General features: G+C 49.1%; 1 protein-coding gene across 6 annotated transcripts in view; it reads right to left on the bottom strand.

Moving 5' to 3' along the window:
• SYT7 (synaptotagmin 7) overlaps window positions 1-15,926 on the bottom strand; it is a 752,204-nt gene that overhangs the window by 203,293 nt on the left and 532,985 nt on the right. The gene's annotated exons all lie outside the window — the stretch shown is intronic.

Below are 15,926 nucleotides of genomic sequence, written 5' to 3'. Positions count from 1 at the left end.
GGCCCCCGGTCTTTTCTCCGCTGCGTCCGGTCTCTTGTACGGCGATGGTCTAAAAGGACCTGCCAAAACGTCATTTAGTCATGTGACGGGTCACGCGACCGCTGACGTCGGCGGTCGCGTGACCTGTCACATGACTAAATGACGTCATGGAAGATCCTTTCACACCACCGCGAGCCGTACAAGAGACCGGACGCAGCAGAGAAAAGACTGGGGGCCATCAGAAGGTGAGTATAATGTATTTTTTTTTATTTTTTACCATTTTTAATCTTTTTTTTCACCTATTAACTTGGTCACACTATATAAATCCATGCTGCTTGCATGGATTTACATAGTGTGACCAAATTGTCAAGCACTTTCCAAGTGATGCTAAAATCGCTTGGAAAGCGCTTGACAACCTGCATGCGGAAATGCATGTGAAGAACACTTCACATCCGCATGTCCCTGGCAGGAAAACGCATGTACAATCCGCATGTACAATCCGCATGTACAATCCGCATGTACAATCCGCATGCGTTCTTTTCTGCCAGGGAGATGCAGAAACGCTCAGGAAAAATCCGAAGCATTTCTGCATTGTGGGTACATAACCTAATGGCACTGCTGTGGGAAGTGTGTATTCATTATTTTTTATTTTAAATGGGGTCTTGAATTGATTAAGCTACTGGACAACTCCTTTAAGATATTGAAAAGATATTGCTAAAACAATCCAACAATGTCATTCTGGTGGAAGTCTGACCATTGTGACCACAGCTAACTGCTTGGATTGGCAATACTAGATGAAAGTGCTATGCCCCTTCAGCTCATCTTGACTTGGCTCTTTTTTTTAATGGAAAGCTATAATTACAAAATAACCTGTAGTTTAAATCAGGTGTTTTTATTAAAAGTATTTCAAAAAATTAATTTTGCCAATTTTTGGCAATAAATTTTTTCACCAAATCACAATCTGTATTAAAATATCCAAAATAGAAATCTTGCCATTTTCACGTTGGCCTCTGAGGCTTTTATAGACTCTTGTTTCAGGAAACAATACATGTACATAGCCAGAATAAACAGAACCTAACGCTATCTTTTGTGGGTAAGAGCTATGTTGGCAATACCACAACCCGCAAGAGCAGAATAATTATGCTGCTGTCACTGATCAGACCTCTACTGACCAGGTATTGTTGGCAGGAGGAAAAGGATATGTTCACACTGAGTCTTTTTCCACTGCTCAAACGAAGGGTGATAAAGTTTTAAACGCCAAATATTAAAAAAAAAAAAGTGTTCATTCTTCTGGTGTTTTCAGCTGGGACGACACTGAATACTTTTAATACAAGTCAATGAGAAGGCTACAAAGACTAAAAACGCTTGCATTTTCTTCATTGCTTAATAGAGTTCAAAAAAGTATGGAAAACTCAGAAGAAAACAGCTCAAGAAAAAAGCAGAAAAAAACAAACGCTAGCAAAAAACACTTCAAATTTACAAAATTCCAGAGAAAAAGTAGAATTTTTCAAATCATCTTCTGTGTGAAAAATGGATGTTTTGACAGCCAGAAAAAGACGTAATGTGAATATATCCCTAAAATATATACTAAATCCATTAAAAATACATTGTAGTCTAATCCATATTTTATGGTAAAAATTATCATCTTTTTTCATTTCAAGCCTGTGACTACCAAATGTAATTAAAACATAATCTTTTTATTCCCGTGATCTGTAATAATATACAGTGCATTGTGAAAGTATTTGGCCCCCTTGAACTTTTCTACCTTTTGCCACATTTCTGGCTTCAAACATAAAGATATAAAATTCAATTTTTTGGGGAAGAATCAACAACAAGTGGGACACAATCGTGACGTGGAACGAAATTTATTGGATATTTTAAACTTTTTTAACAAATTAAAAACTGAAAAGTGGGGCGTGCAATATTATTTGGCCCCTTTACTTTCAGTGCAGCAAACTCACTCCAGAAGTTCAGTGAGGATCTCTGAAGGATCCAATGTTGTCCTAAATGACTGGTAATGATAAATAGAATCCACCTGTGTGTAATCCAGTCTCCGTATAAATGCACCTGCTCTGTGATAGTCTCAGGGTTCTGTTTCAAGTGCAGAGAGCATCATGAAGACCAAGGAACACACCAGGCAGGTCCAAGATACTGTTGTGGCGAAGTTTAAAGCCGGATTTGGATACAAAAAGATTTCCCAAGTTTTAAACATCTCAAGGAGCACTGTGCAAGCGACCATATTGAAATGGAAGGAGTGTCAGACCACTGCAAATCTACCAAGACCTGGCCGTCCCTCTAAACTTTCATCACAAACAAGAAGACTGATCAGAGATGGAGCCAAAAGGCCCATGATCACTCTGAATGAACTGCAGAGATCTACAGCTGAGGTGGGAGAGTCTGTCCATAGCACAACAATCAGTCGTACACTGCACAAATCTGGCCTTTATGGAAGAGTGGCAAGAAGAAAGCCATTTCTCAAAGGTATCCATAAAAAGTCTCGTTTGACGTTTGCCACAAGCCACCTGGGAGACACACCAAACATGTGGAATAAGGTGGTCTGGTCAGATGAAACCAAAATCGAACTTTTTGGCCACAATGCAAAACGATATGTTTGGCGTAAAAGCAACACAGCTCATCACCCTCAAAACACCATCCCCACTGTCAAAAATGGTGGTGGCAGCATCATGGTTTGGGACTGCTTTTCTTCAGCAGGGACAGGGAAGATGGTTAAAATTGATGAGACGGAGCCAAATACAGGACCATTCTGGAAGAAAACCTGTTGGAGTCTGCAAAAGACCTGAGACTGAGACAGAGATTTTTCTTCCAACAAGACAATAATCCCAAACATAAAGCAAAATCTACAATGGAATGGTTCAAAAATAAACGTATCCAGGTGTTAGAATGGCCAAGTCAAAGTCCAGACCTGAATCCAATCGAGAATCTGTGGAAAGAGCTGAAAACGGCTGTTCACAAACGCCCTCCATCCAACCTCAATGAGCTCAAGCTGTTTTGCAGGGAAGAATGGGCAAGAATTTCAGCCTCTCGATGTGCAAAACTGATAGAGACATACCCCAAGCGACTTGCAGCAGTAATCTCAGCAAAAGGTGGCGCTACAAAGTATTAACTCAAGGGGGCCGAATAATATTGCACGCCCCACTTTTCAGTTTTTAATTTGTTAAAAAAGTTTAAAATATCCAATAAATTTCGTTCCACTTCACGATTGTGTCCCACTTGTTGTTGATTCTTCCCCCAAAAATTTGAATTTTATATCTTTATGTTTGAAGCCAGAAATGTGGCAAAAGGTAGAAAAATTCAAGGGGGCCAAATACTTTCACAATGCACTGTATGCACAATTAAAGCCTATTGTATCTCCATATGTTCCATTATGTCTCCCTGAAGACCTCCTCTTGGTAGTCAGAAAATAATTAAAAGCTGCAATATTCGGAATGTTTTCTTGTCATTTTGCTTTTTATATATCCTGAAGCTACAAAAAAAATCATTTTTTTTCTTTATATACTTCTATATGTTTTTTGTATTAAAAAAGTAAAATAGAATATAATGGATGTTGATGGATCCTATTCATTACATGACCACTGCAGTCAATCACTGGGTTCAGCAGTGATTCTAATCTAGATGGCACCAGACCACTTAGTCCAGTGATTGTCTGCAGAAGTCACATGATGTCACTGCTGCAGCCATATCAAGAAAGTTGATAAGTTGATTAAAGCCAATGCAGCAGGGTCGGTCCGCGAGTACAGCTGTCTGTGTTTTTTTTTCAGTACAGGAAGCTAATGGAATAAAAATATAAAAAATAAACTGGACATCCCCTTTAAGGCATTAAAGTTATATTTAAAATATTGAAAAAGGAACATCAGAATAAGGTAATGGATTGAAGAAAGTGAAAACTGGTCTAGCTATTGTATTGAGGAAAATCTTTACATCTATTGCAACTTAAGTTTGAAATGATTACTTTTTTGTTTATATGGCTGGAATCACACCTTAAAGGAAATATGTCAGCAGGTTTTTGCTATGGAATCTGAGAGCAGCATGATTAAGGGACTGAGACCCTGATTCCAGCGATGTGTCACTTACCGCAATGCTTGGTGCAGTTTTGATATAATCTCTGTGTTCTCCGCTGCAGATCTAGCAGTTCTCTGAATGCTGAACTGGGTATAACTCCGCCCACACCACTGATTGGCCGTTTACTGTGACCACTGTACATTATCAGCAAGTGATAACCTCCTGCTGATAAAACACTGATTGTACTAAAACTACAGCAAGCTGCTAAGCAAGAGACCCATCCCTGGAATCTGACTCTCTGACCCTACAATATACTGCTCTCAGATTAAATGACAAAATCTTTCTGACAGATTACCTTAATTAGCGCAGCCTATTTTGGACTTTTAGATATTTATTATTGTCAGGATTGAAAGCAGCATCTAAGGGGTTATACATGATTGGAGATAACTCCAATATTTAGGCTGCAAAATTCTGAACATCCCTCAGGATAGGTCAGAAACGCTCCTATCTTGAGAGACAGTTTTATAAGCACTGACCCTTTTGTGGGACGATTTATGGGACTTGCCAATAAACTAGGGATTGTTGGCACGTATGCTCCTTTATAAGAGTGTGTCACTCAGCCTAGTACAGAAGCTGAGGGGGCTGGTATATAACATACGAACTGAAAGAACATCAGTCTCAGTTTTGGTCAACAGTTCCTTAAACAAAGCCCCAATGATCAATATCATACTGACTTTATGACTGTAGATGGGTTATAATTAAAAACAAAACAAAGAAATGAGCCGCAGCATAGGTTGGTATACATGCAAAGTGTAGGAGCATGTTCACACTGTGGTCATTTAACAGACACAACCTAAGAGGGTACACCTTGTCACGGTGGGATGGCTTTTATGCTTTTTTGGTCAAAAACAATGTTTACTAAGTACCCTAAATGCATATGGATATCTGCTCATTTTGTTTCTATCTTAGGTTTTGTCTGTTAAATGGCCACAGTGTGAACATGCTCCCACCTTTTGCATGTAAACGAACTTATGCTCTGGCTCATTTCTTTGGTTTTTCTGTAGTTTCTTGTACTTTGTACAAACAGGGACATTGTGCCCCCTTTTTTGGGCGAGGCATTTCATTTCTATAGCTTCCTATGGACAGGTGTCTGAACTAGTCGGACGTCGGTCCTGCTCTACCCCACCTACATTGAGGTCATCTGACACTAGGTGAGGTTTTAATACTAGAGGATAGGACTGCCCCAATTGCGGTCACCTTGTCGCAGTAGGATGGCTTTTACACTTTTTAATCAAAAATAGTGTGTACTAAGTACCTTATGTTATTTATATGTATGATTACTATTTACTTACTCATTTTGCTGAACAGTGTGAACATGCTCCTACCTTTTGCATGTAAACCAACTTATGCTCCGGGTCATTTGTTTGGTTTTGCTGTAGTTTCTTGTACTTTGTACAAACAGGGACATGGCGCTCCCTTTTTTGGGCTAGGTATTTTATTTCTATAGCTTCCTATGGACAGGTGTCTGAACTAGTCGGACCTCGGTCCTGTTCTGCCCCCATCTACATTGAGGTCATCTGACACAAGGTAAGGTTTTAATACTAGAGCTTAGGACTGCCCCGATTGGGGTTGCCTTGTCACAGTAGGATGGCTTTTACACTTTTTTGATCAAAAATAGTGTTTACTAAGTACCTTATGTTATTTATATGTATGATTACTATTTACTTACTCCTTTTGTTGCCATCTTAGGATTTATGAGATATAATTAGTAGAATGCAATGTCAGTACTTTTTTCTCCGGTTCTATAAGTGAATTAATCCCAGGTGGCAGCTTGGAAAGCGGTTATGGTGTAAATAATTGCATATTCCATAATGATGAGTTCTGAACAATTGCTTGGCCTCATGAATGAACAGACTGGTGGTCCATATTGTGATTATGGAGATGGTCAGTATAAACAATAAATCAGAGACGGGCTCCGAACCTTCTAATTTCGGCTATTAACCCGCAGCATGAACGTAGTAAACAGCAGCAACAAACTGGGAGTGAGGAGCTCCCACCCTGGCACACACTGAGCGTATAAATGGATTGTGACGGTCATAGGGCACGGGTTTATGTTCGGTTCCTCCTATTGACATGGTACGAGGCGCCGTTATTTTAATCTACTACAAGAAAGGATTAATTAACCTCGTGATCGAAAAGCGCAGAGCTTGAAATATGATTCCTGCGAGTAGTCAGACATGAGGTTGCTGCTCGCTTGCTGCGGAGCGAGTGAGACGTGGTGGAGCCACTCCTGCATTAACCCCTTTAGGATTTTGAATAATGAGGCAGAAGATGTTACAGGTGACGGGAATGGCACAATAGCTTGCCGTGGTTATTGTTCTCCTGCCGGAAGAGGCAGCAGTAGTCAGCGGACCCCAGGATAAGCCTGCCATTGTACAAGAGCATATGGAGCTATTTTAAGACACTTGTATGAAATAATGTGTATTTTTAGCAATGTGCAGTCTCACAAGGAAGAGAACAATGCAGTTGGAAATAGTCAAGCTGTTAAATGCAGAAAATGTTGACTATTTCACTACCACATTATAATAAAGTGATGGCATAGCATGAGCCATCCAACGATGCCAGGTAAAGATAGTCATACATATACAGTAGGGCTGGTGGGATTAGATTCACAGGGTCCATCAGCCATGGCAGTAATCTGTGACCGCTGGATGGGATCCCTGAGAACCGCCTCCTACCTGATGTCATCGCAGCTCTTCCTTTGATTAGCCGGCCTGGTGCAACATCACATGCACGTCATGCCGCAAGGATAATGTCTCGCCAGGCTGGTTAATCAAAAGAAGAGCTGCGATGACATCAGGTAGGAGGTGGTTCTCAGGGATCCCGTCCAAAGACCACAGAATACTGACCTGGCCAATGGACCAGATCTTGCTAATCAATCTGCCCCAACTCTAGTGTACAGGTGATAGGTAAAAGGTTGATTATCATTATGGGGGAGATTTATGAAACTGTGTGGCACCCCAGGGGTCTGGTTTCCACAGTAACGGCAATGTTATGTCTGAGAGCAGGTGGGAGGTCTTTTGGTCAGGGATCCTGTGCATGCCACACCTCCTGCCCAGTCCTGGGAGGGGAAGAACTTCCCCTATATAAACCTAAGGCTGAGGCAGGGTTAGTGAGTAGAGAAGAAGTAGAGACAGAGAAGAGAAGCAGATATAGGAAAAGAACATCAGGAGCTCTGTGGGAGCAGTGCTACAAGGAGTCAGGGGCTGGCAGCTGCAGAGCTCGCCCTGACTGAGAAGTTATCACCGGACCCGGAGTCCGAGGCTGTGGGGACTAACTCCTTCCAGCAGCAGAAACCGACCGGCAGGGGATTGCAGGTCCTCTGGCCCAGAAACCCGAAGGCACGGTCACACGCGTGGGACCAGCACCGCCGTCGTGGAGCGGAAGCTACTAGAAGGCCCCGAGTCACCGGCCATACGGGTGAGCACCACACGGTACACTCAGGGACGTGGGCTACTTATACCCGCTTCTAGCAAGGTAGCCAGAAGAGTATCGTTAGTTTGGGAGGCCTACAACTCCGCCTGGCCAGGGGAGATCCCATCTGCTCAAGGACTGACCAGGCCCCAATCGCTAGCCAGTACTCCGGGAGGGTCTATCGTTGTCACCAGTAAAGACCCTGAACTACACCGTACCGTCTCCGAGTGGTTCCTGCTACCCCCATCATCCACGTCGGCTGCCCTGAGGCCATACCCCTCCCGTTGGGGGTTATACTATCACGCTGCACAATCCTACCACCGGCCTCAGCGGTCTGCCCTGCAGCAGCAGCTCCTTAGCTGTACTCAACGGGTGGCGTAGTCGTCCAACATCTTCCGCTAATACAGCGCCACTTAGTCTGACACCCTGGGCACGGACCGGATCACCGCCACGAGACTACAACCCTCAAGAGATCCGGCTCCGGGTAAGCTCCCGCGTGCGCAACGCAGCGCGACACAGGCCCAGGGGCACGTCAACTTTTGGCGTAGTCGGCAGGATCTCGTGCCCGCAACCACCGGGTACTGCGTGCCTTAAAAAGACTGTTCAAACTTACCTGTGGTGAAGATTCCCGCCATCCGGCGCCATCTTCCGCTTCCTTCCCGCCATCGGTGGAGTTTTCCCGCCATCCGGCGCCATCTTCAGCCTTCTTTCCGCCATACGTGGAGTTTTCCCGCCATTGGACGCCATCTTGAGGACGCCGCGCGGGAAGTAGAGGGGCGTGGACTCCGAAAGCGCGCGAGAACTGAAGCCCCGCCTCACGTCCGGACGTTGCGTAAGGTCCTGGAAGGAGCCCAGCAGACGCCGACGTCACAGGAGCGCGACGGAAGGTCCTCAACCCTGACGATTCACTGCGGAGCCGCGGCCTACGGAAGAGGATCATCGCAAGGTAGGCCACGGTCCACTAGGGGGGAGAAGGATGCCGGATACGGAGGAGAGCTTCACCGCTTCAACCCCCGCCAGCGCCACCGCTGTTGCGGTCATGCCTTTCACCATGCCCTATATCCCGGGGGCAGCCTGGCTACCCCAGTACTCAGGGGAGTCACATACCCTGCATGACTTTAGAGAAAAGCTGGATAGCCTCTTCCAGGTGTACCCCCTCACAGAGGAGCAAAAAGTGAGCATCCTGGTGGCCCAATTAACCGGGGCAGCCCAAAGGGAGGTAAAGTCCTGGCCACCTGGGGGGAGGACTGTCGCAGGGATACTAACCCGGCTGAGGGACACCTTTGATACCCGCACCTCAGCCGAGATCAAGCTTAGATTCTACGGGTGCAAACAGCGGGCACATGAGAGTATAAGGGACTATGCCCTGAACCTACAAGAGGCCCTGAGAGCCATTAAGCAGACCGACCCTGACGGCGTGGGAGACGAGGACAGGCTGTTGACTGAACAATTTATAGAGGGTGTATATTGCAATGCCCACCGAACCCAGTTGCGGGCAATGGCCTTACAGGACCCTCATCTGGGATTTGCACAGTTCAAGGACAGAGCCATCCGGGTGCTTCGAGAACCGGCACCAGGTGGTGTTGTGACCCCCAGACGCCCCACTACCACTTACCACCAGGAGGCGGCGCCCTTGTCGGCAGGGCCTGTGGGAGCTGATGCGCAGGCTTTGAACAATGACCCGGCTCCAGACCTGCACCATCAGGTCCAAGAGCTAGCTAAAAGCGTTGCTGCGCTAACCCGAACTGTGCAGTCTTTACAGGTTTCCACTCCAGGGAAGATCCAGCTGGCATCCAGACCGGAGGACATCCCGTGGCGTCGACCAAGGAGGACCCCACCGGCCAGAGGAAGACCCAGCGACCGATACAACGAGGACGGACGACCCATCTGCCGCCGCTGCAATAAACCCGGACATATGGCAAGGTACTGTCCTTTAAACTGGCACAACCTGGGGTAGAGGGCCAACCCCCAGGAAAAAGATCACCAGGCCCATCGAACTGGCGCGACAAATATGTGGGAGGACGTCCAGTCTTACCCGTGGTACTGGATGGCATTCCTATGAGTGCCCTACTGGACACCGGGTCACAGGTCACCACCATCCCGTACGTGCTCTTCAAGCAGTACTGGAATGACTCGGATATCACCCGCTACCCTGACGACGACTTGAGTATCATCGCCAGCAATGGTCAGCCCGTGCCACAGATTGGATTTAAAGAGGTGACCATTAAAATCGGTAGAGTCGAACTGGCAGCACAGGGACTGATCATTGTAGACTGTAACATACCTGGCGGCGTCCTTGCATGGTGGTCCATCTCCCACTGTGCAAGAGCGCGCACTTGATCTCCAGTCCAGAATGTCTCTCTGGCTTCCCTCCTTGCTGTCTGTTTGTCTGTTTTGGCTGCATAGGGCGACGCCCGCTGAACTTCCTGTTTCTTGTACCTGCTGCGGACACGCCCCTGTTGCACCTTCAGCCTATTGCTGTCCATCTTTGGGTATTTATACCACCTTCTTCCTCAAGATGGCGCCTGAGCATTGTGTCCTGTCAGTCGGCTTTTTGTCTCTGACATGCCAGGTCCTATCCTGTTTTCCTGCCTGTTTTCCAGTTCTGTGTCTGAACTGTGGTCTGTTCTTGTGAACACGCTTCTTGCCTGTTCTTTCGCCTTCTAGGGGCTGTATTCCTAGATCTGCCTGTCTGTGCCTTGCGGTATCTGTTCCCGTCTGAACAGAGTCCTGTTTGTGTCTCTGCCTTTCGGTATCTGTTCCCGTCTGAACAGAGTCCTGTTTGTGTCCCTGCCTTGCGGTATCTGTTCCTGTCTGAACTGAGTCCTGTCTATGTCTCCTGCCTTGCGGTATCAGTTCCCGTGTCTGAACTGAGTCCTGTCTGTGTACTCTTGCCTGCTGCCTTTCCTGGAGGCTGTATTTCCAGGCCTGTCTGAACACGCTCCTAGCCTGTTCCTCCCGCCTTCTAGGGGCCGATTACCTAGATCCGTTCCTGTATCTTGTCTGTCCTGTCTGAACACGCTCCTTGCCTGTTCGTTCCGCCTCTCTGGGGGCCGTATTCCCAGACCCGCTCCTGTATCCCGCTGCAGTGTCGGTCTCTTCCGTACACTCAGTTCCAATCTGAACTCTCTCCTATCCTTTACCTGTTTTGCCTCTATGTCCGTTCCTTTCCTTTTTCTGCAGAGTCTGAACTCGTACCTAACTCCTGCTTGTTGTCTCTGTACTCCCGTTTGTGAGTTTGTGGTCCACGTGCTACTTCACTGCAAGTACCCTGTGGGTATCTGGCTCTGCCTTTCCCTTCCTGTCTGTTCCGTGTGAACAGAGCCCTGTCCGTCCTGCTCTGACTCCTTGCTCACTGCTCCGGCAGCCTTGCTCCGCTCTGACCCTTTTGCTCTCTGCTCCGGCAGTCCTGTCCTGCCCTGCTTCTGCTCGCTGCTCCGGCAGTCCTGTCCTGCCCTGCTTCTGCTCGCTGCTCCGGCAGTCCTGTCCTGCCCTGCTTCTGCTCGCTGCTCCGGCAGTCCTGTCCTGCCCTGCTTCTGCTCGCTGCTCCGGCAGTCCTGTCCTGCCCTGCTTCTGCCCGCTGCTCCGGCAGTCCTGTCCTGCCCTGCTTCTGCCCGCTGCTCCGGCAGTCCTGTCCTGCCCTGCTTCTGCCCGCTGCTCCGGCAGTCCTGTCCTGCCCTGCTTCTGCCCGCTGCTCCGGCAGTCCTGTCCTGCCCTGCTTCTGCCCGCTGCTCCGGCAGTCCTGTCCTGCCCTGCTTCTGCCCGCTGCTCCGGCAGTCCTGTCCTGCCCTGCTTCTGCCCGCTGCTCCGGCAGTCCTGTCCTGCCCTGCTTCTGCCCGCTGCTCCGGCAGTCCTGTCCTGCCCTGCTTCTGCCCGCTGCTCCGGCAGTCCTGTCCTGCCCTGCTTGTGCTCGCTGCTCCTGCAGCCCCGTCCTGCTCTGTTCTTGCCCACCGCTTCGGGCGTTCCCTTTCTGCTGTGGTTGTCTACCGCATCTGCGGTTCTGTGACCCAGTCTGTACTGGGTCTTAACCTTTCTGTGCTCCAGCCCGTCCTTTCGGCCAGTACCTCCCTGCCTGCATACTCGCCTGTATCCACCCATCTGCATACCTGCCGTGTTTGCTTACATCCACCAGTCTGTGCCAGCCTAACCTGCCTGTTCCAGTAATCCCAGTGTGGGTCAACCCCCGTGTCCGGAGTTTGACCTGGAGTAGCACCTGGTCCCTCTGCCCGGTTTCTCCCTGGTGCACTGGCGTCGTATGCCGTCGTGCCACCTTGGTCGGATCGGCCAGATACTTAGTCACGCCCCTCCAGGCACTCTCCGGTCCATGGTCCAGTGGAACCACAACACCCGCACACGCCAGTCAGTCCGGGCGTGTGCATAACATAGACATTGACAAACACGAGAGTCACCCAAAGATAACTCTAGGAACTAATGTAATTGAAAATTGTCTTGCAGAGGTGATTTTCCTTTTACAGCAGGTTGCCAAGAACGCCAGCTCCGGCCAGCAGCGAGTGCTCCAGAAAGAGATCCGGGCACTGATGCGACGGCAACAGCTAAAACTCTCCGGTGGTGAGATTGGTAGCGTGCGAATGTGTGACCCTTTCCCTATTGCCATGCCCCCGAAAAGTGAAATGATGATTTGGTGCCGGGCAGCTATTGGTCTGAGAGGTAGAGATTACCAGGCAATGGTAGAACCAGTTTACTCAGACAGTAGGCCCACCATTTTGACAGCACGGGGGGTGGTCAATGTACGCCATGGGAGGGTGCCCGTTCGCATAATAAATATCGGGAAGAGGGAAGTGTACCTGCCCCGGTATGCCACGCTAGCCAAATTGTATACCATCAATCAAGATTCCATACAGTCCGTAGAACCCTTGCCTCCATCTTCCCCGGAGGAAGGTAACGGCTCTCAGAAAACAATGGAGGACTGGTGTCAGCAACTACATTTGGGTACTGACTCCACTCCCTCACACCAGAAACAGGGAGTCTATCGGGTGGTTCAAGAGTACGAGAGAGTGTTTAGTAAACACCCGTTAGACTTCGGGCGAGTCAAGGGGGTAGAACACCACATCCCCAAGGGAGACCATCCTCCCATAAAAGAGAGGTATCGACCCGTACCCCCTGCACACTACCAACACGCCAAGGGGATGCTTAGAGACATGAAGGAGGCTGGGGTGATCAGGGATAGCTGTAGCCCCTGGGCAGCTCCACTAGTCTTAGTCAAAAAGAAAGACAACACCATGAGGATGTGTGTAGATTACCGGAAAATCAACCGTATCACACACAAGGATGCGTACCCCTTACCAAGGATAGAGGAGTCTTTGGCTGCTTTAAGATCTGCTAACTTCTTCTCTACCTTGGATCTCACTAGTGGGTACTGGCAGGTTCCTGTAGCAGAGGCGGACCGGGAGAAGACCGCATTCACCACCCCGATGGGACTTAGCGAGTTTACCTGCATGCCGTTCGGACTCTGCAATGCACCAGGAACCTTCCAACGATTAATGGAGTGTTGTCTGGGCCACAGAAACTTTGAGACGGTCCTGTTGTACCTGGACGATGTCATCGTATATTCCAAGACGTATGAGGACCACCTGAAACACCTGGCGGAAGTGTTCGAAGCTCTGGCAAGCTACGGCCTAAAGGTGAAACCCTCCAAGTGTCACCTCCTGAAACCAAAGGTGCAGTACCTGGGACACGTGGTGAGCGCTGATGGAGTGGCTCCCGACCCTGATAAGATCACCGCAATTAAGGAATGGCCAAGTCCCTCCAGTGTAAAGGAAGTGCGGCAGTTCCTCGGGTTGGTAGGCTATTACCGCAGATTCATCCCCGGTTTCACCAAGAAGGCAGCTCCTATGCAGGACCTCCTGATAGGCCAGTCCCGGAAGGCCAAGAACCAGAAGCCACCCTTCAGATGGGAGAAGTTAGAAGAAGAGTCCTTCCGCCAGCTGAAGATGGCCCTCACGGGGGATGAAATCCTGGCGTACCCTGATTACAGCCAGCCCTTTATCCTCTACACCGATGCAAGTAACATCGGGCTAGGAGCCGTGCTGTCCCAGATCCAGCAGGGGAAAGAACGAGTAATCGCTTACGCCAGCCGAAAACTGCGACCCACCGAAAGAAACCCTGAGAATTACAGCTCATTTAAGCTAGAGTTCCTGGCAGTGGTGTGGGCAGTCACCGAACGCTTTAAGCACTACCTCGCTTCTTCCCGGTTCACCGTGTACACGGATAGCAACCCGTTGACACACCTGGACACGGCAAGACTCGGTGCCCTAGAGCAGAGATGGATGGCCCGTCTGTCCAACTACGAGTTCACAATCAAATACCGGGCAGGACGCTCCAATACCAACGCGGACGCCCTGTCCAGGATGCCAAACCTACCGGACGTAGGAGAAGATCCAGAGGGACTGGAAGAAGTCGAACTCCCCGCGTTCCACCGTCATGGGACTATCCAGTATTCCCATCGGGTAAGGAGTAAGCAAGCCGCTACGTTTAACCCCTTGCCTCACTACAACTGGGAGGAAACGCAAGACAGTGACCCTGCCGTCCGGCTGGTGAAGGAGATGCTGACTCGGCCAGAGGCTTGCCTTGACCCAGACGCTCCGGAGGAAGCCAAGCAACTGTGGGCTGAGAAGAGTCGACTGTTCCTTTACAAGGGAAAGTTGTGCCGCAGAATGGTTAACTCCCGGACGCATGAACTAATCTGGCAAGTAGTGGTGCCACGGAGAGACGCAGCCATGGTGATGGAAGCATACCACGACGGGGCTGGACACTTCGGATGGAAGAAGCTGGAGTTCCTGCTGCGTGGGCGGTTCCACTGGGTAGGCATGAGGGGAACCATCGAGAGGTGGTGCAGAGACTGTGGCCCGTGCAACCTAAGAAGGAAGGACCGTGCCAGCCAGAAGACTCCCCTGCAGTCCATCGTCACCCGGCAGCCGTTGGAACTGGTAGCCTTGGATCATGTAAAACTGACCCCAAGCAGAAGTGGCTACGTCTACGCGTTAACCATTGTGGATCATTACTCCCGGTTCTTGGTTGTCGTCCCCGTTAAGGACTTAACGGCTCAAACAGCAGCTAGAGCCTTCCAGCAGCACTTCTGCCGTCCACACGGGTACCCGGACCAAGTGCTGACGGACCAGGGACCTGCCTTTGAAGCGGAGGTCTTCCAGGAATTCTGCAATCTGTATGGCTGCCGGAAGATAAGGACGACACCCTATCATCCGCAAACTAATGGACTTTGTGAGAAAATGAACCAGGTGGTAATGGATCTCCTGAAAACGTTGCCCCTGGAAGAACGCAGTCTGTGGCCTGAGAAGCTGCCCGATCTAGTGGACCTATACAACCACATCCCGGTAGGTTCCACCAACTGTACCCCGGCTTACCTAATGAGGGCGAGACCTGGTAAGTTACCTGTTGACCTGGAAATGGGAGTCCTGACACCCGAGGACACTTCACCAGAAGCAGACTGGGACACAGAGAGGCAGCAGCAGTACCGGAAAGTACAGGAGAGCGTGGAGCGAAGTCTCTGTCAGGCTAGGGAAAGACAAGAGAAAACTTACAACCAGTATGCTCCCGCTGTTCCCCTGGTACCCGGAGAGCAGGTCTTGAAGAGGAAAAGACGGCTCAACAAGTTGGACGACCAGTGGGAGAAGGACCCGTACACCGTACTGCCCTCAAGCCACGAGAACCCGAAAGTCTGTACCATCAGTAAAGATGGAGGGGAGACCATAGCCATTGTATCCCGGGATCACCTGAAGAAGTGTCCTGAACAGCTACGGAACCCTGAAGAGGAACAGGAAGACCATCAACCCGTAGAGGAAAGGGAAGATATGGTTAGTACTGTGCTCGGAGACTTCCCTCGGTCCTGGACTCAAGTCAATGGTGCAGTTGTGGTACCCGTCCTCACGTTCCTCCAACCAGCATCCCAAGTGCCTACGGAGCAACAGGTAGAGCTGGAAGAGCAGCCGGTCCAGGAGGCAGAAGACTCCATACAAGCAGAACAGGAGGATCAACCCTCTGCTTATAGTGAGCCTGCCGTACCCCTAGTGAGTCAAAGAGCCGGTAGACAGCTGCCCAGTTTACCCTTGACAGCTCCTACACCCTGTAGTTCAGGGCTAGACAGTCAGCTCCGTAGGTCCACTAGGGCCACTAGAGGCCAGTTACCCGCACGTTGGAGGATTTGAAGTGTATAAATTGTTTTATTTGTGGTTACCTGTTTTTCTTGTTGCTTGTGTATAATTATGTGTTTCTAGTTATTTATAGGAGTCCTTGGTGGATTTACCGGGAATCCTTTGTGTATAGTTGGAGCGTAACCCAGGACGGACTAAAGACTGTTAAGGACTCGGGGCAGGACAGACCCCTACCTGGTTACGTCTCCCTGTTTTGGTGAAATGGACACCTTGCTTTTCTTCAAAGACTGCGCCCGGTTGCGGACACGCCGTAACCATCTTTAT

This window comes from Phyllobates terribilis, unplaced genomic scaffold (assembly GCF_046119375.1).
Source record: "Phyllobates terribilis strain yellow unplaced genomic scaffold, ASM4611937v1 Scaffold_13__5_contigs__length_258822181, whole genome shotgun sequence".
Taxonomy (NCBI): Eukaryota; Metazoa; Chordata; class Amphibia; order Anura; family Dendrobatidae; genus Phyllobates; species Phyllobates terribilis.
The sequence above is the reverse complement of the archived record's forward strand: the minus strand, read 5'-3'. Positions and strand labels throughout refer to the sequence as shown.